The sequence below is a fragment of the Somniosus microcephalus genome, chromosome 12 (genome assembly GCF_052327205.1).
Source record: "Somniosus microcephalus isolate GS21.2 chromosome 12, FLI_Smic_1.0, whole genome shotgun sequence".
NCBI lineage: Eukaryota > Metazoa > Chordata > Chondrichthyes > Squaliformes > Somniosidae > Somniosus > Somniosus microcephalus.
In genome coordinates, this window is record NC_140998.1 from 116,773,948 (window position 1) to 116,797,274 (window position 23,327).

Sequence of the window (23,327 nt, forward strand, 5' to 3'; positions counted from 1 at the left end):
ATAACCTCCCTGCTTTTATATTCTGTGCCTCGGCTAATAAAGGAAAGTATCCCATATGTCTTCTGAACCACCTTATCTACCTGTTCTGCTACCTTCCGGGATCTGTGGACATGCATTCCAAGGTCCCCCTGTTCCTCTACATTTCTCAGTATCCCTTACTTTGTTAGCCCTCCCCAAATGGACCATACACTTCTCCGGATTCAATTCCATTTGCCACTTCTCTGCCCACCTGACCAGTCCATTGGTATCTTCCTGCAGTCTACAGCTTTGTTCCTCACTCCACCACACGGACAATTTTTGTAAATCTGTGTCCTCTGGTTACCAACCCTCCTGCCAGTGGAAGCAATTTTTCTTTTTTTACTCCATCAAAACCCTTCATATTTTGAACATCTCTTAAATCTCCCCTTAACTTTGTCTGCTCTGAGAAAAACTATCCCAGCTTCTCTAGTCTCTCCACATAAATTAAGTCCCTCATGCTAAACCTTTATAAAACACTGGTTAGGCCTCAGCTGGAGTATTGTGTCCAATTCTGGGCACCACACTTTAGGAAAGATGCCAAGGCCTTAGAGAAGGTGCAGAGGAGATTTACTAGTATGATACCAGGGATACGGTACTTCAGTTATGTGGAGAGATGAGAGAAGCTGGGGTTGTTTTCCCACCACTTGCTGAATCAGCTCCTCATCCAGCAGTCACAGTCAATTTCCCCCACCTCCCCCCACAGACCACAAATTTCCCCATTTGAAATCTCTTCTACTGATTAGCATTCACTCCAGCAGAACTGTCACTCCAGCAGAACTGTTCCTCCAGTGGGACCCTTGCCGTGAACACATCAAGGATCCCCGCACTTCATTTGATACCCTGGCCATAGTGATCAGAATTCACCATCAGATCCCTAATAGTAACCCTAACTCCTCTCAGCCAATAGGTATCATTCCTATTACTGTATTACCCCATCTCCACTACTGAGCAGCTTTTCCCCTATTGACCCCATACTGATCAGTATTTACTGTATCAGAACATCCCCTCCCTCACCAGTGGACATCACTGGAACCCTCACCCCCCACCAACAGGCAGCACCCCATCAGTGCACCTCTTCCTAGTGAGCAACATTTCCACCTTTCTCCTATACTCCTGCCTCCTCCCCCACCTTCCCCTCCTCTGTTTCCTTCGTTCACTTGTTGAGGGAAAATATAATCTATGAATAGAAGAAGTAACAGAACTAACATTGGCGTTTCTTCAGTATCATTTTACTTTAAAACTCAAACTAGAGATAATGTAACATTCCACACTGATGGTGCTTTTTCTTAAGTCCAGAGCTAATATTCATGGTAGTTGACTAGTAACTGGTAATTTGTAGATGGGTGAAGTAATTGGTTTTAAATGAGTCCAGTGTTAATTCTAATCATTCGGTCATATAGTGCATTAATTTTACTTAAAGCTGAAAAGGGAAGAGTAGAAATCCAGGATTTAACAAGTATGCTCCTGCTATTACTACTCCATAATAGCTGTTCTCTTGGGTTTGAATGTTTAAATTATAGAAATTTGTTAGATGCTTTTGAATAATTGTTTCAGAATTTTTTATACTAAATATTCACCCATCTGTTTCCATCTCCTGTTCATTATGTTGTCCACTTGCACTATGAGTTCAGTTTACTACACCAATAATGGGAAGCTGGCCCCCACATGTTTAATTTCTGTCCTTTTGCCTCTGATCTGTAGACACCCATTCCTTTGTGTGCATGTGTGTGGCATCTCACTGCCAATATTTCTTTGTAAATTGCTTCTAAGCAAGCTCCTCCCATTTCTAATTGATCCCTAATTCACTTTTTCCACTCAAGATGCTACATAACATTGTTTGGACAGATATGGTGATCTCAATGCATATCCCCTGTAAAGGACTCCTGAAAAGATCATTTTCAGTCAACTGTGATCACTGAATGATGGACAATACAGCAGCCTACTAACAGCTTGGGGACAGCAGTTAGTAAATTTATAGGACCATGGAGATTTAGGCAGTGCATTCCCCCCTGATACTCAACAGGCCAATGTTTCAATTATTGTTTTTAACATATTGCTGGATTTATTAAAAGCAGCTTGTAGAAATGCTGCATTCATTCTTTCTGTGGAACTTTTCTATTTGGCTGAACATCAGCCTGAAAAAATGTTTGCACCTTGTGGTATGATTCTTTTATCACTTTTTTAAAACTAAGGTTGAGACTTTTCTGCTGTACATAAAATGAAAATTCAAAACTCATTGTTGATAGTTAGGTTATCCTACTTCCTGTATAAGTTACACCCTTGGATTAAAAAACACCACAACTGGCTGAAGGCATTAATTGCAAAATGTTTTCACTGTTATCTGCTAATTAACATCAATACATTGTTCTACTTTCCAGTGAAAACACGAGACCCACTTGCTGATGTTGCAGAACATGTTCTAACCAGTGCAGATCTGATGACAATGCTTCCTCAGGTGCAATTATCTTGTACTGCAATGAACAACTAACTGCACTTGATTTTTTTTTACTGTTGAGTGAGAAAAAGTAGAATATTGTGGCGGTACCACCGGTTGTACCTTACATAAAGACACATAATTCCCTTTAACTTACCTAACTGTATGTACTTAACTTACTTATATATATGTTAGCTTACCTGTTGGGGCCGTTGCCCCTTTAACTTACCTGTCGGGGCCGTTGCCCCTTTAAGATGTACCCTAACGTGCTGACGTCACGTCACGTATGACGTAACGTGCGTGCGGCGGCCGCCGGCCCGACTCAGCCTTCCAGGACGGCCGCCGGCGCAACCTGGCATAGCGTCTTCGGCCTCAACGGCCAGCCGATGGGAGCGACGCGATCTTCCGCTCCCGCGGCAAGCACCGGCACAGCCCGGCCTCGCGACCTCGGCCTCAACGGCCAACGACGCGCATCACGTGACGCCCTAAGCGCGGGAAACGCGAACACCGTGATGACGTCACAACACAAATGCGATGACGTCATCACGCTCCCCACAGGACTGTGAACTCAGTCCTCGTGGAGTCCCCGCTGGGACAAGACCTACACCACAGTGCTCCTACAGTCAGCCATCTTACCTGCTATCTTACCTGTTGTAATTAGCCTGTTCCTGTAAATAAACAACTTATTTATAGTTCGTCGAAGTCAAACTCTCTTATTTAGTGGCGATCTACACGAACCGCTACAATATGTTCTTTTCCATCTTTATCTCTGTAAGCCCTTGTTCTTTGATCTGGATCAGCATAATGTAAACAAAAGCAGACTGCAATTTTGTGCTATAAAGACCAACTATTGCCCAATGGTACATGTCTATAACATCGAGTGTGTAATGAAGCCTTCTGTATTTAGTATTCTAACACACATTGAGCACTTTTAAAACTCTGCTTGATTAGAAATATGGTACAAAAAGGGGATTTTTTTTTATATCACCACAATTACTTAGTTCATTCACCCTGAAGTTCACCAAAAGAGTGAATATGAAAGGATTAGTTTCTCAATAGCAGCGCCCAATTTTTTTTCTCTTTGTTCAACTATAGTGGATTGCTGTAGTACAGAACTGCATTTTGCCATTGCATAGCGTTTCATAGAATGTACAGCACAGAAACAGGCCATTCAGCCCAACTGGTCTATGCCAGTGTTTATGCCCCACACAGGCCTCCTCCCACCCTTTCCTCATCTAACCCTATTAGCATAACCTGCTATTCCGTTCTACCTCATGTGTTTATCTAGCTTTCCCTTGAATGCATCTATACTATTTGGTTCAACTACTTCTTGTAGCTAGTTCCACATTCTAACCAGTTAAAGAAGTTTCTCCTGAATTCTCTATTGGATTTATTAGCGACCATCTTGTATTTATGGCCCCTAGTTTTGGTCTCCCCCTACAAGTGGAAACATCTTTTCTATGTCTACCCTATCAATCTTAAAAATCTCTATCAGATCACCCCTCAGCCTTCTCTTTTCTAGAGAAAAGAATCCGAGCTTGTTCAGTCTTTTCAGATGGGCATAACCTCAGTTCTGGTATCAGCCTTGTAACCTATTTTTTGCAATGTCTCCAGTGCCTCTATATTAGAATATGGAGACCAGAACTGTTCACAGTACTTGGTCTAACCAAGGTTCTATTAGAAATGCTCTGCTCACATGGGAACCAGTGTAAATAGTATTACAGTTCATCTTATTTTAAAATAATAATTATTGTATTGGAATTATTTTTTTAAATTAGAATAATGCACACAAAGCCTCTATGTCTGAACTCTGTGAAGATATGATTTGCCGAAAAACTAATATTTTTCTTATTTTAATTTTGGAAAATTTTGCATTCTTTAAAGGTGAAGGGACTAGGTTGGTGTTGGGCAATGGCACATATTTTCATTGCTTGTACTCTGAGGTTAGGTGACTCAGGTTAAATTGTAATGTAAAGCTACTTCTACACTGGTCCACAAATGGGCATCATTTTTCTGTTCTGCATATTACGTGGGTGGACAATTCTGCCCAAATATCTCTTCATCCCAATATCTGAAAACATTCATACTGCAAGGTGAAACTTCCAATATTCATGCCAGTTACTAGGGTTGCAAAATTCTGGGCATTTTTAAAAGAGGAAACTTTCCATGGGAACTTTTGGGAATTTATGGGAATTTTGAGTTTTTTTGCACACTGATTGTTTTTTGTCTCTGACCCTTATACTATCTTTGTCATCAAAATAGACATACTGTTCCATACAAATAAAAACAGGCTTTCAAAACTTTATTTAGGTTATAATTTTGAACTTTATTGAATCCCCACAAAAAAGACCCATCTAAAATAAAATAAAAAGAACGTCAGCTTATTTATCCTGTAATTTGTCCTTATTTTGCCCTTTGAGTCTTCTACTCATGAGTCTTCTGAGTCTTCTACTCATCATTGCTCCTCCTGATTCTCTGACTCTGGCTCTGACGTGTCCATTTCCTCCTCTGTGTCACTGTCTAGCTGTGTAGTGGACACGTCTGTATCTGGCTCAATAAGTTGTAGGTTCGCCCAGATAGCCACCAGTTTCTCCACTCTCTTGTTAGTCAGCCTGTTGCGCACCTTTGTATGCGTATTCCCAAAAAGTGACCAGTTTCGTTCAGAGGCCGCTGATGAAGGTGGGATTTGGAGTATCACCGAGCAATGGGTGACAGGGCCTCAGATGCACAAAGTCCCTTCCACCAGGTATGTGCACTGATATGCTTGCATGATTCCCATATCCCGTCCCCATTCCAAAGACCTTAGTAGAGAACTTCACCAGAGGTGGCGTGAGAGGGTAGAAATCACACTGTAAGCGCTGTTGATCTGTTCTCCAGAAAGTATTGGTCTCCCAACATGCTTTGTGTCCAGCATGTATGCTGCAGCATGAATCGGCTTGACACACAATTCTTGACGCGTCTGTATGAATTGAACAATTGCCTTCTCCTCTGCTTTGAGCAGCAGGGATGTGGGTAAGGCAATGCTGATTTGTTCTTTTAAATCCGCAAAAAGCCTGAGAACATCTGACAAGACAGCGTCATCTCCTTCAATCTGAGCAATTGCAGATGCTACTGGTGAGAGTAGTTTAAGGCTGCTAACCACTCTCTCCTGAAACACATCATCCAGCAGTATTTTCTTGATGGTGGTTTCCATATCCCCAGACTGGGATATTGCCATTTCTTGCAGCGACTCCTTACCCTCCAGAAGACTGTTGTACATTATGACAACGCCACCCCATCTAGTGTTGCTAGGCAGCTTCAGTGTGGTGTTCTTGTTCTTTGTCATTTGCTTGGAGTTGTAGGTTACTGCAACTACCTGTTTTCCCAAGACATACTTAACAACTTGCTTGGCTCTCATGTACAGTGTTTCCATGGTTCTCAAACCCATGATGTCCTTGAGGAGCAGGTTGAGTCCATGAGCTGCGCACCCAATAGACGTAATATGAGGGTGGGCCTCCTCCATTTGAGCCCAAGCAGCCTTCATATTCGCAGCATTGTCAGTAACTACTGCAAAGACCTTTTGTGATCCAAGATTGTTGATGACCGCTTTCAGCTCATCAGCAATGTATGTGCCTGTGTGTCTGTTGTCCTTCGTGTCTGTGCTCTTGAACACTGGGAGAGGAGTGGAGACGATGTAGTTTATGATGCCCTCCCCTCGTACATTTGACCACCCATCTGAGATAACTGCAACACAGTCTGCCATCTCTATCGTTTCTTTGAGCTTTCCTTGGACTCTGTTATACTCAGCCTCCAGCAAATAAGTAGACAAAGCATGTCTGGTAGGAGGACAGTATGCAGGCGAATAACATTGAAAAATCTCTTCCAGTACACATTGGCTGTGAGCATGAGGGGTGAGCCTGTCGCATATACAGCTCAAGCAAGGCACTCATCTGCATTCTTCTGGCTATGGTTATCCATTGTATCAAAGAACCTTCCAAGTGGGCCAGGAGTTGCTGATAAGGAGCCTGATGCTGAATGTGAACCATCATCTTCTTGAATGGAAGCAGAGGAACTCTGGGCTGACTGCTGTGAGCTTTGAGTGAAGTTGTTGCATTTGGATAAATGCTGCTGCATCTTTGTGGCATTCTTTACATATGACTTTGTACCATGTTTGCACATGTACACAGTCTTTCCATCTTTAATGCCTGGGGTAAAATGCTTCCACACATCCGACGGTAAACATGGCATTGTTCTATGCAGAGAAATAAAGGGCATTCGTCTCTGTGTCGAACTGCGGTCGATCAGCACGATTGCAACAGGGTGAGTAAATCCATGTGATGGAAGCATGACCCGTGCACGCACGAAGCTACATCACCAATAAAGGGAGCTAATCGCTCATCCACTCATCCAACCAATCAGGACACATTTGTTCACAGTCACACACAAAACTTGTAATTATTAAAACAAGCCAAGTAAGAAGATAAACATATATTGATTAAGAAATTCCTTAATAATTAAGATTCCATCTCTGTTAGTAATTTTAAGAGAGGACCTGTGGAAAAAATGAAAGCAATACAAAAAAACAATATTATGCTAGCATGTGTTTTTTTGCGCAAAATTCCCAAGCTAAACTTCCTGTGGAAAATTTCCAGAAATTTACCGGAAACTTTCCCCTCCTTCACAACCCTACCAGTTACTAACTTGATATTAGCAAATTTGCACAGTTTAGAGTTGTTGACTCACGCTCACTGTAAACTTCCTCAAGACCAGCCAAATTCATTTGGGCCTTGTAGCTGTAGGGAGACTTTCATCCAAACAGTATAGTTTGAATTTAAACCCAACCCAGAGATGAAAGGGCATTATTCCAACTCACTGTGCTGCATAGTCTTTGGTTTTAAATGAAAGATTTTAAGCAATGTTGGTACAGGTAATGATTTTTCACTTCAATTTCATTCATATCTTTCCACCCATTTTAGACTTTATAGAGCTGCTTTGTTTTAGAGGCTTCTGCTTTCAGCAGGGATAATGGAATGCTCTGACCCATTAGTGTCATGTGACCCAGTGATGGGAGGTGGACTGTGGGACTTTTCCAACCAGTCTTCCCCTCTCCCTGTGTGCAATGTATTCTATCTTGTAGCCTGGTTGACAATATGTGACATTGACCAACAAGACGACCCAAAGTCAGATATTTTGTTAATAGTGAGATGAAACAGCTTGTTGAAAATTGATGCCAGGGTGCCAACCATTTTTTGTCTGTGTCCGATTTAAATATGTTGCATTAATTTAAAGGCAAAGAAACACTGAGGATTAATTTTGCAGTAGAGCAACACACAGGGAGTCAGTGCCTTGACTTAATGTCTCATCTATAAGATGGTAACTGACTATTGGTTCAAACCAGCTCACAGGTAACAACACTAAATGAGCAAGCTTAATTAGTTGCTAATAGTACTGAACTATTAAAATTAAGTAAATTCAGGTCAAAACAGTATTTTTTTAAAAATTAAAAATGTCAGTAGATTTGGCTAACCATTTCCACTGCACTTTCTTGGCCTTTTGCAGTCCACTGGTCCTGCTTCATTTGTGTCACATCACTCTTTCACTTTCAGCAAGATCCCTTGCATCACTTTTGAGAAGCGTACACAATTTACTTGCATGCGGCAATGCCTACTGGTCCCCTAATTTAAGGGCAGCTATATGCTTTGGCTGAACCCTGCAAGCCAATGTTGGTCAGCGAGGAGGCTATGCTGGGCATGCAGGACTTGGTGTGGAATATAAAATGGGCAGCAGAGTATTGGGTGAGCTGAAGTTCATGGAGGATGGGAGGCTGGCCAAGAAGACGTTGGAGATGACAAAGGCATGAATGAGTGTATCAGCAGCAGATGGACTGAGGTACGAACGGAAGCGGGTGATGTTATGAAGGTGCTAGTTGGCAGTCTTTGTAATAGAGAATATTTGAGGTTGTAAAAGAGATTGGGCTGAATTTTCTGATCGGAGGCATCATGCATGCAGATGCCTCCGATCTGGAAAAATCGACGAACTTACCTGCTGGCTCCGTATGTCCCGATACTTCCGATCCTGAGCTTCTCCTGGTGTGCGGGCGCAGAGGCCCAGGGGCGCAGGCAGTTCGCAAGCGTCCCTGGGATCACGTGGGCCATGGGGAACCAATCAAAGAAGGGACTCCCCCTTCACACTTTTGACAGGTCTCTCTGCATAGACCTGTCAAAAGTATGAATGGGGATCACTCAAAAAACGCACTAAAACATTAAATACAGTATTTTTTAATCACGTATTTAAAATGAGTTAAAATTACATTAAATTTTTGTTTAAAATATTTTATTTAATTTTTTGGAAAAAAAATTAAATTTTTAACGGGGCTAAAAATAAACTTGCCTTTCTTTAAAGTATTTTTAAATGATAAATCAGTGGAATTTTTTTTAACGCAAGAATTGTAAGTGTTTTCTGCGGGCGGAGGGTCTCCAAAAAACGAAACTCTCCACCCGCAGAGGCCCTTCTCCCGGGCAGGCGGATGATCTGCCAAGAGGATTCTTGGCAGATCGGAAGTGCCGGTTTTCAGTGCATGCCTAAAACCAGCATTTCCGTTGGCCCTACGGGTGAGTACACATCCGTAGGGACTGGAATTTCTGCCTCAATATAAAAGCCAATGCTATTGTCAAACTGATGGTGAAGGTTTTCTCGATATTCTTTCCCTAACCTGCTCTTTCTGTTTGTTTGTATACCATGATTTTATTCATTTGTAGTAACTTTTTAAGAGTGAACTTACATTTATTGTGACCATCAGATGACAGTCCAGATATCTTATTTGGTAAGCATATTTGAGATTGGTCAAATGTGTGACTTTATACATCATAAGGAGATTATTGCCTTGTCTCTTGAATGCCTTTAAATACTCATCTTTATGATGGTGATTTTTTTTTAACCTAGATGATCTGTGGCATTGCTGAAGTCAAAATTTTGAAGTATATTTCTTAAATTCATTTTGCTAGCTCCATTCACCAATGCTGACTTTATTTTATTAATTTATTTGTTGCCATCTCTCCACATTTGTATGATATCTCTTTCCATTCATGGAATCAGTGGGCCGTATTTTCCGATCGAAGGCTTCCTGCGTGCGGAGACCTCCGATCTGGAAAAAATCTACGGACTTACCTGAGGGCTCCTGAGGTGCGTATACTTCCATTCCTGGGCCTCTCCAAACTCGAAATGCGCAGGGCCCACGTATCCCAGAGGCCCATGCGGTTCGCAAGCATCCCTGGGATCACGTGGGCCATGGGGAGCCAATAGGAGAAGGGAATCTCCCTTCATACACTTGACAGATAGACCTGTCAAATAGATGAATGGAGATCACCCCAAAAACACAGTAAAACATTAAATACATTTTTTTTTAAATCACATTTTTAAAATTAGTTGAAATTACAATAAATTAAATATTTAAACAATTACATTTTTTGGAAAAAAAATTAAAGTTTTTTACGGGGCTAAAAATAAACTTGCCTTTTTTATTGTATTTTTTAAATTATAAATAAGTGAAAAATTAAAAAAACAACCTTTTTTCAATTCTTACACTGGTAAAAGCAGGCCTTACGTGTGTACACACCTGTAGGCATCGGAATACACTGCCCATTGTATTTATCCAATTCATTCTATCATCATCATACCTCATTTTAATTTATTCCACCTGATTCTCTATTATTGGCCCGTATTTTCCGATCACAAGCCTCCCGCAGGCGGAGGCCTGCGATCTGGAAAAATCTGCGCCCTTACCTGAGGGCTTCCGGGACACACACGCTTCCGCTCCTGGGCCTCTCCAAACTCCAAGTGCGCAGGGCCATGTATCCCGGAGGCGCAGGCAGTTCGCAGCGTCCCTGGGATCACGTGGGACATGGGGAGCCAATCAAAGAAGGGAATCTCCCTTCATACGCTTGACAGGAAGACCTGTCAAATATATGAATGGAGATCACCCCAAAAACACTGTAAAACTTTAAATAAATAAATTAAAAAATTGCATTTTTAAAATGACTTGAAATTACAATAAATTAAGTATTTTAAACAAAAATTAAATTTTTTGAAAAAAATAATTAAAGTTTTTTACGGGCTAAAAATAAACTTGCCTTTTTAAAAGTATTTTTAAATGATAAATCAGTGAAAATTTTTGCTTTTACCAGGCGTAAGAATTCAAAGTGCTTTCTGCGGGCGGAGGGTCTCCAAAAAGCAGAACTATCCGCCCACAGAGGCCCTTCTCCAGGGCAGCCGGAGGATCTGTCGAGACCATTCTTGACAGATCGGAAATGTTGGTTTTCAGCGCATGCCTGAAACTGGCATTTCCAACGTCCCTACGGGTGAGTACACAGCGCATACCCACCCGTAGGGATCGGAATATCTGGGCCAATGTCTCTTTTAAATCATGATGCCCGCATGTTTATTTTATTAACTTAATATTTGCCAACTTCCATACCACTGGCTATTTAATTTTTACCCAATTCTCTATAACGGTGTTTTTAATTTATGAAGACCACAGGATGTTTTTTTTTTAGTAGCTCTGCCATGGTGTTGGTCATTGAGCTTCAAGGACTTTCTATTTTATAATAAGATTTCATGTCATGTAGGGGATAACATCAGGTTTGCTGATTTGCAATAACCAAATAAGTCAAATGCTGTTATTAAGTGGTATTTAAGGATTTTTGCTGATACGTTGGAGGCTGAATTTCATAGCTCTGTCCAATAGTCTGTGAAAACTGAATAAGTAGCCTTAATTTTATGTACATTCCTTTTATCTAGGTATTTTGTGTTTAACCATTTTTAAAGTTGATAATGTACTGGGAAGCGGGATGGAGTTTAGCTCCATTTGAGGGCAGTCCTGTGCTTGGTTGCAATGGGAGCAGCTCCTTGCTTCGTTGCAATGGGGGCTGGTCTTGAGCTTTGGTCGCACTGGGGAATAGACCTGGGGTTTGGCAGAACTGTGGTGGGGGGTCTTGGGTTTAACAGTACTGCAGTAGGTAGTTGGAGTTTGGCAGAATAGGTGTTCTTGGATCTTGGTAACATGAGGTTTGGCAGAAGCATGAAAGGTGAAACTGATGTTCGGCACGACTAGGGGTTGAATGTGAGGTTTGTACCATTGTTCGATTCTTGGTGTTGGTCACATAAGTAGCTGTAAAAAAATTCTAATTTTCAACAGAACACATGATAATTAGAGCTTTCAAAATCTAGTTCATTTTTTAATTTGAAAAAAAACTCAAATTAAGATGAAAAAAATGTGTGTGTGTGGGCCTGTCTCTGTCCTCTGTCTCTGTGTCTAATAGCTGTTAGTAATGTGAATGTTTGCATTTTCTACCAATATATCTACTGTTTTAATTGATGTTTTTTTTATAAAGGAAGAAAAACTCAAATTAGTATGAGGAAAGGTACTATTCCCCTCTCTTTTACAATGCCCCTCACTAATTATAAGGTTGACACAAAGGAAGGAAGAAGGAACAAATTAATGAAGGCCCAGTGAGTTTACAGTCAGATGTGGGAAAACTGCCAGAATCCATCATTAGGTAAGAAATTAAGTGAGCCCTTGGAAAAGTATAAGGGAGATTAGGGAGAATCAGTGAGCGTTTTGTGAAAGGTAGGTCATGTCTAACTAAACTAATACAGTTCTTTGATAGAGTCATTGAGGTGGTGGATAAATGAGGATCAATGATTGTTGCATATGTGGATTTTCAGAAGGCATTTGATAAGGTCCTGCACAAGAGATTGCTAGTTAAAATTGCTACCCACTGGATTGGAGCCAACCTTGTGATATGGATGGGAAACTGGTTGGGAGGTAGGAGGCAGAGAGTTATAATGAAAGAGACATTCACAGATTGGAGGGCAGTGACGTGATGTCGTCAGGGAATGGGGCTGTGATGTCATCTTTTCCGTCTATATATAAATGACTTGAATTTGGGAATAGAGGGGAGTGTATTTAAGTTTACAAATGACACTAAACCAAGAGGTATAGTGAACTGAAGAAGAGAGCAGAAAATTGCAAAGCATCTAAGTGAGTGGGCAGAACAGTGGCAGATGCAGTTTAACTTTAAAGTGTAAGGTGCAAGAATGACTGACAGAATTACAATCTAAATGGAGAAGCGTTATGGGAAGGTGAAAAGTGATTAAAGAAAAGTCTCATGGCATGCTGGGGTTCCTCACATGAGGTATATAATATAAAAACAAGGAAGTGGCTCTTCCTTCTAGTATGGGAACCCAAAACAAGGGAGTAGAATTTGAGTAAAGCTGCCTAATATCAAATCCAGGAAAAACTTCTCAGCACAGTGTTATGAGAATGTGGAACATTCTGTCCCAGAAGGCCTTAAAATACAAAATCATTTGAGATATTTAAAAGGAAGATAGGCACTCTGTTGGGAAATAAGGGAATTGATATGGAAACAAGGCAAGGAACTGGAATTAAAAAGATAGAGCTGCCATAGCTAATAAGATAGCAGAACATGCTGAATGGTCTATTCCTGTTCCTGTGTTCCTGCATAGGACATGCATTTTTTTAAATGTAATTTCTTTTGGCACCAGGGATAAGAGTGAAAAATAATAACATTTACTACATTTTATCTCTGTTGCTGTTGGAACTTAAACATGCCTTATGTAGCTGTGCTTTATTTTCATAATTCTGTTTTTGTACCTTTTTCATATGATCAACAATTATTTCAAGTAATATTCTCAAACCAACCGATACTTTATCTCTTCCCACCTGTTCACCCTCATTGGTTTAGTTTTGCTAGTTTTTTTAATGTTGGATTTAATATCAGTGCTGATGAAGGGTATCCTTCTGCCAATGTTGCCATGCAGTGCCAACATCAAGCTCTCCCAGATTAAGTATAGTACAGTCAGCTACAAATTAAGATTTCCATCATTCTCCCCAGCAATGTGACTTGGCTTTAAACGCGAGCTCTCCTATTGTACCAATATGCGTTTTCACCATCTACACCAGTTATTCATTGGCTTCCTTGCGCAAGATACATTTTAGCTATAGCTTTGTGTTATGGACTCACACCCACTAAGACCCAAGTTGAAACTTTCCAAACTTATTTCACACAAGACTCTTCCAGGCAGGAGAAATTCATATGATCAGTTGAGGCCAGTTTATACCTAGACTTAGAGGCGAAAGGTCGGTGTCTAACTCACTGCATCACTCAGTTAGCCCCATTGATCGTTTGTAGTGGAGAATCTGGTGGGAGAGCAAGAAATTGCTAATATTAAATAGAAGGAAAGCTATCTCTGTACTGTCAGTTATTGAGATCTATTATTATGTTTAGATCTGAACATATGCAAGCAGCAAGAATTCACCATGATTCTTGTGCATTGTAGTTCCCCCTTCCACTGAGTAGTAGTGTTAACTAAAAAAGGTTAGCATTAGCCATATACATTCTATTGTACATAACTATAGTAAAGTACTAGTTACAACATACTGTAATATATATAAGTCATAAATGTTCTGGATAATTCACCAGTTTTAGAGGTTGTATCAACATTTCACTGGAACCAAACATAATGGCCCAGAAATTCGGGTTGGGGGCTTCCCGCGGGTGCAAGCCCCCGACCTGCACTTACCTAGCGTGCCGGCCGTTGAGCTGTGGGCCCGCGTGGGATTCCGATCCTGGGCCTCCAACTGCCGGCGTGCAGTGCTTGCGTATCCCAGGGGCGCAGTTAGTTCGACGCGTCCCCTGGGATCACATGGGCCATGGAGAGCCAATGGTAGCAGGGAATGCTTCATTCATAAGTTTGACAGGAAGAGCTGTCAAACCTATAAATACTATAAGCTCCAAAACATCACAAAAACCTCAAATAAATTTTTAAAAAATCACATTTTTTTAAATAAACTATAAATTACATGAAATAACTTTTAAACAATAATTTAAATTTTTGAAAAAATTAATTACATTTTCTAACGGGGCTAAAAATAAACTTACCTTTCTTTAAAGTATTTAAAAATAATAAACCTGTGGAAAAAATGTTTTAATTTTAATTAATTCACCACTTACCTTGTTAAAAGCAGGCCTTGCGCCTGCTTTTTAAAAGTGTAACTCCTGGAGACTTACCCTCCCGCAAAAACCTGCAAAAAAAATGTAAGTTCAATGCGCACGCGCTGCCTCTCCGGCGCACGCGTTCGACTTCTGAACCCCTTCTTTCAGGGGAACGGAAGTGCCGGTTTCCCGCGCATGCGCAGTGCATGCACGAAACTGGCACTTTCGTTTGGCCTACGCGTGAGTACCCCATGCTTACTCACGCGTTGGGACCCGAATTTCTGGGCCACAGTATTTAAAGCTGTTTTTATACTGGGTTAAGTGGGATGCCAGTGGGCAGCCCTAAAGTAAATTTGATGGACTCGCAAAGGCTAGCAAATGGGAACGGCAAGTAAAAATGGGTCATCCTGGCACTGACTTTAACAACTCTGGCGCTGTTTTTTATTGTAGTTGCTACATTAGTATCCCAATTATCCTAATATAAAAGCAAATTTGAACAGATGAAAAAAGCCCAGTGAAGGTCGCCCTATCCACTGGCTCTTCACTTAAACTTAGCTCCCAAATTCCCAGACCTCTCTGCCGTCAAAACTACGCTTCTCCACTAGACTAGTGATCTAGTGACTAGTGGATCACGAGTGGAGTTCGGGGCCAGGGATCGCGAGAATATCAGTGCTAATTTGATCCTGTGAGAGACAACATCATTCATGTCCGAGGCCGGGACCCAGGAGCGAGGACAAGCCCAGCAGCGAGGTCAAGGCCCAGGAGTGGCGCAGTGTGGACCAGCAGCGGGGTCGGGGCCCAGGGAAGGTGCGGCATGGGCCAACAGCGAGGTCGGGAGGACCACAATGCATCCTATGAAATTCAGGCAGAGAGGACCTGTGGGAAGGAGGGAGGACAGTAGCAGTATGTTTGTGTGTGTGTGTGCTAGGCTGTTGTAGCAGAGCCTGGTCTCCAATCGCCTTGGATCCTCTTGCCATTGGACCAAGACCATACTTTGTCAAGCCCGTGTGGTAGCTGGTGTGCAACGGCCACCCCACATTAAAAGAATTCACGCACAGGCATCTTCCGCCCTTTAAAATGAAGTTCGGGACCTGGAACGTCAGGACCCTCATGGACAACCCCAACAGTGACAGACCGGAACACCGTACTGCTATCGTTGCCCGGGAGCTCGCAGGCAGCACAAGGAGCGCACGTCAACCCAAGCACCCCACCCACCCGCCCCTTCAACCACCGTCTGCCCCACCTGTGACAGAGACTGTAGGTCCCGCATTGGACTCATCAGTCACCTGCGAACTCATTTTTAATGTGGAAGCAAGTCATCCTCGGTTCCGAGGGACTGCCTAAGAAGAAGATCCACTAGACAGTACAACCTCAAGCACTGCCCTCCCTGACTGCAAGTAATGTTAAATACTGGGGTAGGCAAAAAATAGAAGAAACAAATTTGTGGGCTGTTCAGGAAAAGCTAAAATTCCTCCGTCTCCACAGACAATCCAGGAAACTCTAAATGGTACTATTTTAAGGGGGTTTGCAAGACCTGAGGGACTTGGGTGTGCATGTTCACAAATCTTTGAAGGTGGCTGGGCAAGTTGAGAAGGAGTTAAGAAAGTGTATGGGATACTTGGCTTTGTAACTAATGGCATTGAATACAAAACAAGGAAGTCCTGCTAAACCTTTACAAATCTCTGGTTAGGCCTCAGCTGGACTATTGTGTACAATTCTGGGCACCACACTTTAGGAAAGATGCCAAGGCCTTGTCAATGGAGAGGGTAGAGAGGACATTTACCAGGATGATCCCAGAGATGAGGGAGTTCAGTTATGTGGAGAGATTGGAGAAACTGGGATTGTTCTCCTTAGAGCAGAGAAGGCTAAGGGGAGATCTAATCAAGGTATTCAAAATTATGAGGGGTTTTTATAAAGCAAGTAGGGAGAAACTGTTTCCCCTGATAAGTGGGTTGGTAACTAGAGGTCATAGATTTAAAACAATTAGCAGAAGAAGCAGCGGCGAAATGAGGATAAATTTCTTCATGCAGAGGATTAAGATCTGGAACGCACTACCTGAAAGGTTGGTGCAATCAGATTCCATTGTAACTTTTAAAAAGTAATTGTACTTGTACTTAATGAAGACTAATTTGCAGGGTTATAGACAACATTCTCCATAAGTTACACTGTCTCCTGCGCGGCTGGCCTGCCTCCCTCAATGCATGGCCCATTCAAATTTTTGCACATGTGCGGTATCTACAATGGAAAAGTCAGTGAGAGGCCTGCTTGGGACCTTGCAGATGACTGCGCAGCCGTGCAGCTTAGCGGGAACATTAGTTATGGGAATAAAACTGGGCTGTGTGATTAAATTGGACAGCTCTTTCAAAGATCCAGCACAGGCATAATGGGCCGAATGGCCTCCTTCCATGCTGTAAGATTCTTTGAATCTGTGACACATGATTAGCCAAATTTAACTAACTCCCTCACCCCAATTTCCTCCTTTGTCAGGAACTTGTCAAGCCTCCACTTAAAAGAACGTAGTGTGCGTGCACTTATCATATCCACTGGTAACCTGCTGCAGGAAGTGATATTTCTCTGTCTAATTTGGCTTTTCATCTATATATTTTCTAGGTGGGAACGGTAGTGTAGGGTTAATGTCACTGGGCTTGTAATCCAGAGGCCTGGGCTAATGATCCAGAGATGTGAGTTCAAATCCCACCACGGAATTTAAATTCAGTTAATTAAATAAATCTGGAATAAAAAGCTAGTACAGTAAACTCTTGTTTAAACGGCACTTAATCATCCAGAATACTTTAATAACCGGCAAAATAGATAACTGGTAATCTGGCAAAATAGATAACCGGTAATCTTGCCAAATCCATCCAGCACTCATTTTGCTGAGTCCGAGTCTCCCGCGGTGGCCGAGTTAGTCAGTGGTTTTTATTTTTGTTTGTGTTAAAAATTGCCTTGGTAGGTATATCTCTCGGTTATCCAGAATTTTTCATCAACCGGCACCATCCTGGTCCCATAGGTGCCGGATAAGAAAGAGTTTACTGTAATGTGGTTGACTCTTAACTGTTCCTCAATATTGACTCCATGGCTTCAGGTCAAGCATGGGTAAGGAAACCTCCTGCTGATTACCACCTACCGCCCTTCCTCAGCTGATGAATCAGTACTCCTCCATTGGAACACCACTTGGAAGAAGCACTGAGAATAGCAGAATGTCTGGGTGGGGTCCATCACCACTACTGACCGAGCTGGCTGAGCCCTGAAGGACATAACTGCCAGTCTGGGCCTGCAACAGGTGATGAGAGAACCAACACGAACGAAAAACCTACTTGACCTCGTCCTCCCCAATCTACCTGTCGCAGCTGCATCTGTCCATTGGTAGCAGTGACCACCGCACAGTCGTTGTGGAGACGAAGTCTCACCTTCACACTGAGGACACCCTCCATCGTGTTGTGTGGCACTACCACCATGCTAAATGGGATAGATTCAGAACAGATCTAGCAGCTCAAAACTGGGCATCCATGAGGCGCTGTGGGGCAGCAGCAGAATTGTATTCCACCAAAATCTGTAACCTCATATCCCTCACTCTACCATTACCACCAAGCCAGGGGACCAACTCTGGTTCAATAAGGAGTGTAGAAGAGCATGCCAGGAGCAGCACCAGGTGTACATAAAAATGAGGTGCCAACCTGGGGAAGCTGCAACACAGGACTACATGCATGCTATAGACAGGGCTGATCTATCCCACAATCAACGGATTAGATCAAAGTCCTGCCACATCCAGTCGTGAATGGTGGTAGACCGTTAAACAACTAACGGGAGGAGGAGGCTCCATGAATATCCCCATCCTCAATGATGCTGGAGCCCAGCATGTGAGTGCAAATGACAAGGCTGAAGCATTTGCAACCATCTTCAGCCAGAAGTGCCGAGCGGATGATCCATGTCGGCCTACTCCTGAGGTCCCCACCATCACAGAAGCCAGTCTTCAGCCGATTCGATTCACTCCACGTGATTTCAAGAAACGGCTGAGTGCACTGGATACAGCAAAGGCTATGGGCCCCGATAACATCCTGGCTATCGTGCTGAAAACTTGTGCTCCAGAACTAGCCGCTCCTCTAGCCAAGCTGTTCCAGTACAACTACAACACTGGCATCTATCCGACAATGTGGAAAACTGCCCAGGTATGTCCGGTCCACAAAAAGCAGGACAAATCCATCCCGACCAATTACCGCCCCATCAGCCTACTCTCAATCACTAGTAAAGTGATGGAAGGTGTCATCGACAGTGATATCAAGCGGCACTTACTCACCAAAAACCTGCTCACCGATGCCCAGTTTGGGTTCCGCCAAGACCACTTGGCTCCTGACCTCATGGACAAAGGAGCTGAATTCCAGAGGTGAGGTGAGAGTGACTGCCCTTGACATCAAGGCAGCATTTGACTGAGTGTGGCATCAAGGAGCCCTAGTAAAACTGAAGTCATTGGGAATCGGGGGGAAAATGCTCCACTGGCTGGAGTCATACCTAGCACAAAGGAAGATGGTTGAGGTGGTTGAAAGTCATCATTCACAGTCTCAGGACATCGCTGCAGGAGTTCCTCAGGGCAGTGTCCTAGGCCCAACCATCTTCAGCTGCTTCAGCAATGACCTTCCCTCCAACATAAGGTCAGAAATGGGGATGTTCGCTGATGACTGCACAGTATTCAGCGCCATTCACAACTCTTCAGATAATGAAGCAGTCCATGCCCGCATGCAACAAGACCTGGATGACGTTCAGGTTTGGGCTGATAAGTGGCAGGTAACATTCGCGCCACAGAAGTGCCAGGCAATGACTATCTCCAACAAGCGAGAGTCTAACCACCGCCCCATGACATTCAACAGCATTACCATCGCCGAATCCCCCACCATCAACATCCTGGGGGTCACCATTGACCAGAATCTTAACTGGACCAGTCACATAAATACTGTGGCTACAAGAGCAGGTCAGAGGCTAGGTATTCTGCGGCAAGTGCCTCACCTCCTGACTCCCCAAACCCTTTCCACCATCTACAAGGCACAAGCCAGGAGTGTGATGGAATACTCTCCACTTGCCTGGATGAGTGCAGCTCCAACAACACTCGAAGCTCGACACCATCCAGGACAAAGCAGCCCGCTTGATTGGCACCCCCATCCACCACCTTAAACATTCACTCCCTCCACCACCGGCATACCGTGGCTGCAGTGTGTACCATCTACAAGATGCACTGTAGCAACTCGCTAAGGCTTATTCGACAGCACCTCCCAAACCTGCAACCCCTTCCACCTGAAAGGACAAGGGCAGCAGGCACATGGGAACACCGCCACCTCCAAGTTCCCCTCCAAGTCATACACCATCCTGACTTAGAAGTGTATCACCGATCCTTCATCGTCGCTGAGTCAGAATCCTGGAACTCCCTACCTAACAGCACAAGGGCAATTAGGGATGGGCAATAAATGCTGGCCTTGCCAGCGACGCCCACATCCCATAAACGAATTTTAAAAAAGGTAAGCCCTCCAGTTCCATCACTATATCCATTTTGAATATCTTAACAAAGACTACTGTAGCCTCTGCTAATCTGATGTGACTAAGAGATCTAACTTTAGGCATCATTCCTATTGGCCTCCTCTGCACCTTTTCTCGAGCCTCAATATCTATCGCCAGATGTTGGAAACAAAACTAGATGCAATGCTCCAAGTATGGATGAAGCAAAGCTTTATATAACCTAAGTATATGCTCATAATAATTGTGTACTTCATGGAGTAGGCAATACTTTAAAGAACCCTATTTGTTTTCTGTATGGCTACCTCCCATTCCTTGTGAACTTTTCATGACTGGTCAATAACATCAACAAATCCTTTTCCTGCTTTGTTATTTTTAGTGGTCATCCATGCATAGAGTAGACATCTCTTAAGTTGTCAGAACCCATGTCCTCCTATTAAAGTAGGTATTTTCTGTTTTGAAATACAAAAATATAAGATTGCTGTTTTGTTTCATAGTTGTTTGGCTTGGATCGCCTTTCAACTGCCTTAGTTTGAATCTGTTTTCTGCCACTTTTCCTGCCTTATTAGTTTATCAGTCTCTTTCTCTACATTGTAGATCACCCATACCTCTTTGGGGCCACTCGTTACACCAGGACATTAGTAATACCATTTCAAAATGCTGTTCGAAAATTCTGTACTCCGTTTTAGTTAAGTTTCTGTTATGGTAAAATGGCAACATTTGCCTGGAGTGCATTCATTGCAGCCTGAATGGGGCGTACCAGTGGGAAATAGTATTTCACCTTTGCATGGTCATGAGTGTTAACACAGGATATTTGAGAGAAATACTTAGAAATATTACATACTTTTTTTTACTTTAGAGAAACTATTATAAAGTTCCTTTTTACTGGAAGGTAATGGGAAATTAAAACAAAATATGCTGAAAATACACTGCAGATTAAAATCCCAAAGGAGAGAATTAGAATAAAGTTTTAGAAAGAGATCACTCTAAACTGTTGACCTCTTACTTTTTCAGACACTGATCAATGTCCTGTCATTTCCAAAAATTCTCTGTTTTATTTTGTTTATTAGGATTCAGTATTCTCTTTGTACCTGGGAGGTAGAGAGGTTTGCTTTTCCAATACTAACTCTTGGCAACCAATAAACAATTAAATAATGGAAAGTCCTTTTTTCAGACAGCTCCAAATTCTAAATTCTGGCAGCTTCTTTTAAAATTACAGCAATAAACACCTGTGTTTGTATCGGTTAAATGGGAAGAATGCCTCTATATAGGCTGAATTTTGCAAGTATTTTATTACCACTTTTAATATTTAGTTGTGTTTAAATTATATTAAGTTTGTATTAGTGGCCTGCATGTAGAATTAACTTTACTTTCATGCTCTGTGTAAAATTCTGTTAAGTAAATTTATTACTTTTATTTTAATTATTCTTTCATTAAGTATTGCTGTTATCTGAGATTATTTTGTAACATTTATTCACCAAAGATTGTAAATTGTACCTAATTTTTTAATGAAGTTAGCCAAAAGAGAGTATTTTTGCTTGTAGCAGTGTTATTCTTTATCCATTTTATTGATGAGTTTCAATGACTGCATATAATTAATGTCTTGTGCACATCTAGGCATAGTTTTTTTATTACTTTATCAGGTTTCAGGAACCACACAAAAACTAATACAGTTTTAAGGCCCTGATGGGAAGAACTCCTGCCACTCTTTACAGTGTCTGCAAAATATATTTTCTATGTCCGATCAGTGTGCTATACTCTGGGGGTTTTGTGATAGGAATGGCAGGAAATCACGCTTCAAGACATAACGGATTGACTAGGCCATCCATCATTTGTTAGCATGCGTTGAGCTGCTTGGTTTCTGCACAGGGGCTTGTGATTTAGTAAATACTTCAGAGATGAATAGAGCTGCTCACATGGGAAGCTATCACTGTCCTTCAGCAGGCTAAGACACAGATTCATGCTGAGAAGGACGTCCAGCGGCAGCTCATCAGTAACTGGTCTGTCACAGTTGGTGGTGCCCACCGACCATTCACAGTATATTAAATGCATCTTTAATATCTGCTTGAGTAGATTTAATGAAGAAAATTCTGTTTCTATACACTAACTACAGTTTCCCCTTGTGTTTTATGCAAGGAAATACAGTTAGCAGAGTGACACTGCAACAGAAATGCAATACAGCAGCTTCAGGATAGAAATATCTTTTTACATTAATATATTGAATACAGGATCCCAAATATTGCCATGGATAATTTAAACATTTTATTTTTGGGTAGGGGAAATAAGCATCATTGGACTGCAAATTAGGGGGTCGACAATAATACAAGTAGCAAAACTATATAAGGCTTGCTAGTGGTTGTAGGGTCGTGTAAGTGATAATTTGGATATCTAAAACACTTCTGTAATTACTTTTGCACTGAGTTTTATTCTGTTGAAGTAAAACTTTTATATCATTTACTGGCATTTAAATAGACTAAAAACTACAATTGACCCTTAAAACCTTGTCTTATCAGAAACTAGTTAATTTCCTTATAAATTGATGTGTTTGACACCTCACTGCAGCTTACCAATGATGAATTTGAAAGTTCATTTTAGATGAATAATGCGCTTTGAGATTAATTTTAGCACTTGGCCTCATATTAGTTTAAACTAATTTTGCCAGACATCTACTGTAGGATCATTTATTTGCTCTCTCTCTCGCTCTCTCTCTCTCGCTCTCTCTTTATTCTGGGAATGTTAGAAACCAACAATTCTTGACGTAAAACTTTTTCCCAAGAGTGACGACTTAGTAACACAGTTTTTAGAAATTAAATTATACTTCATATCTAATTTTTAAAACATTAAGTTCAGATGTAATGTTTAGTAATTTACAGTCAATTTAAAGTAGAAAACATTTATAGAGGTAATGGGGATATTAAAAGTGAACTTTGAAATGCAAATCATTTTTTTCCAGTTTAATACCGTCTGTCTACTTTTGTAGAAGGACTTATGAAATTTAAATTTATCTCTGCTGTATAATTTTAGGTAAGGTCATGTGCCAGCACATACAACAGAAAGCCAATGTTCCTCAGCTGTGCAGTATACGTAACACAGATGTTGGGGTGTCATCTGTCAACTATGCTACCCTACAGAGTTAAAAGTTCTAGAGGGAAAAGAATTCGACACAGTGCTGTCACTGTTACCCTTTCACAATTCGACAGCATGCAAATTGTGCACCTCCTGCTTAGCTGCACCGTCTTGTCTAGTGTCTACAGAAACTGGAATGGAAAGAGTGCATCTAGGACTCAGAGTAGTGACAAGGGTACTGCTATGCTAGAGATTTGAATTGGAGATTGTCTGTAGTCAGATTTGGTAAAGCTCCCAATGGTGTGGCAAAAATT

The 23,327-nt window shown here is 41.8% G+C and overlaps 1 protein-coding gene across 5 annotated transcripts in view; it reads left to right on the forward strand.

Moving 5' to 3' along the window:
- cdin1 (CDAN1 interacting nuclease 1) overlaps positions 1–23,327 on the forward strand; it is a 165,146-nt gene that overhangs the window by 1,595 nt on the left and 140,224 nt on the right. Inside the window, exon 1 of one of the 5 annotated variants that reach the window (XM_086003471.1) lies at positions 11,860–11,985. The exons of the other annotated variants lie outside the window; for them this stretch is intronic. The gene's annotated coding sequence lies outside the window, so the exon portion shown is untranslated. Of the gene's footprint in view, positions 1–11,859; positions 11,986–23,327 lie in introns of those variants that run through there. 5 annotated transcript variants of the gene reach the window in all.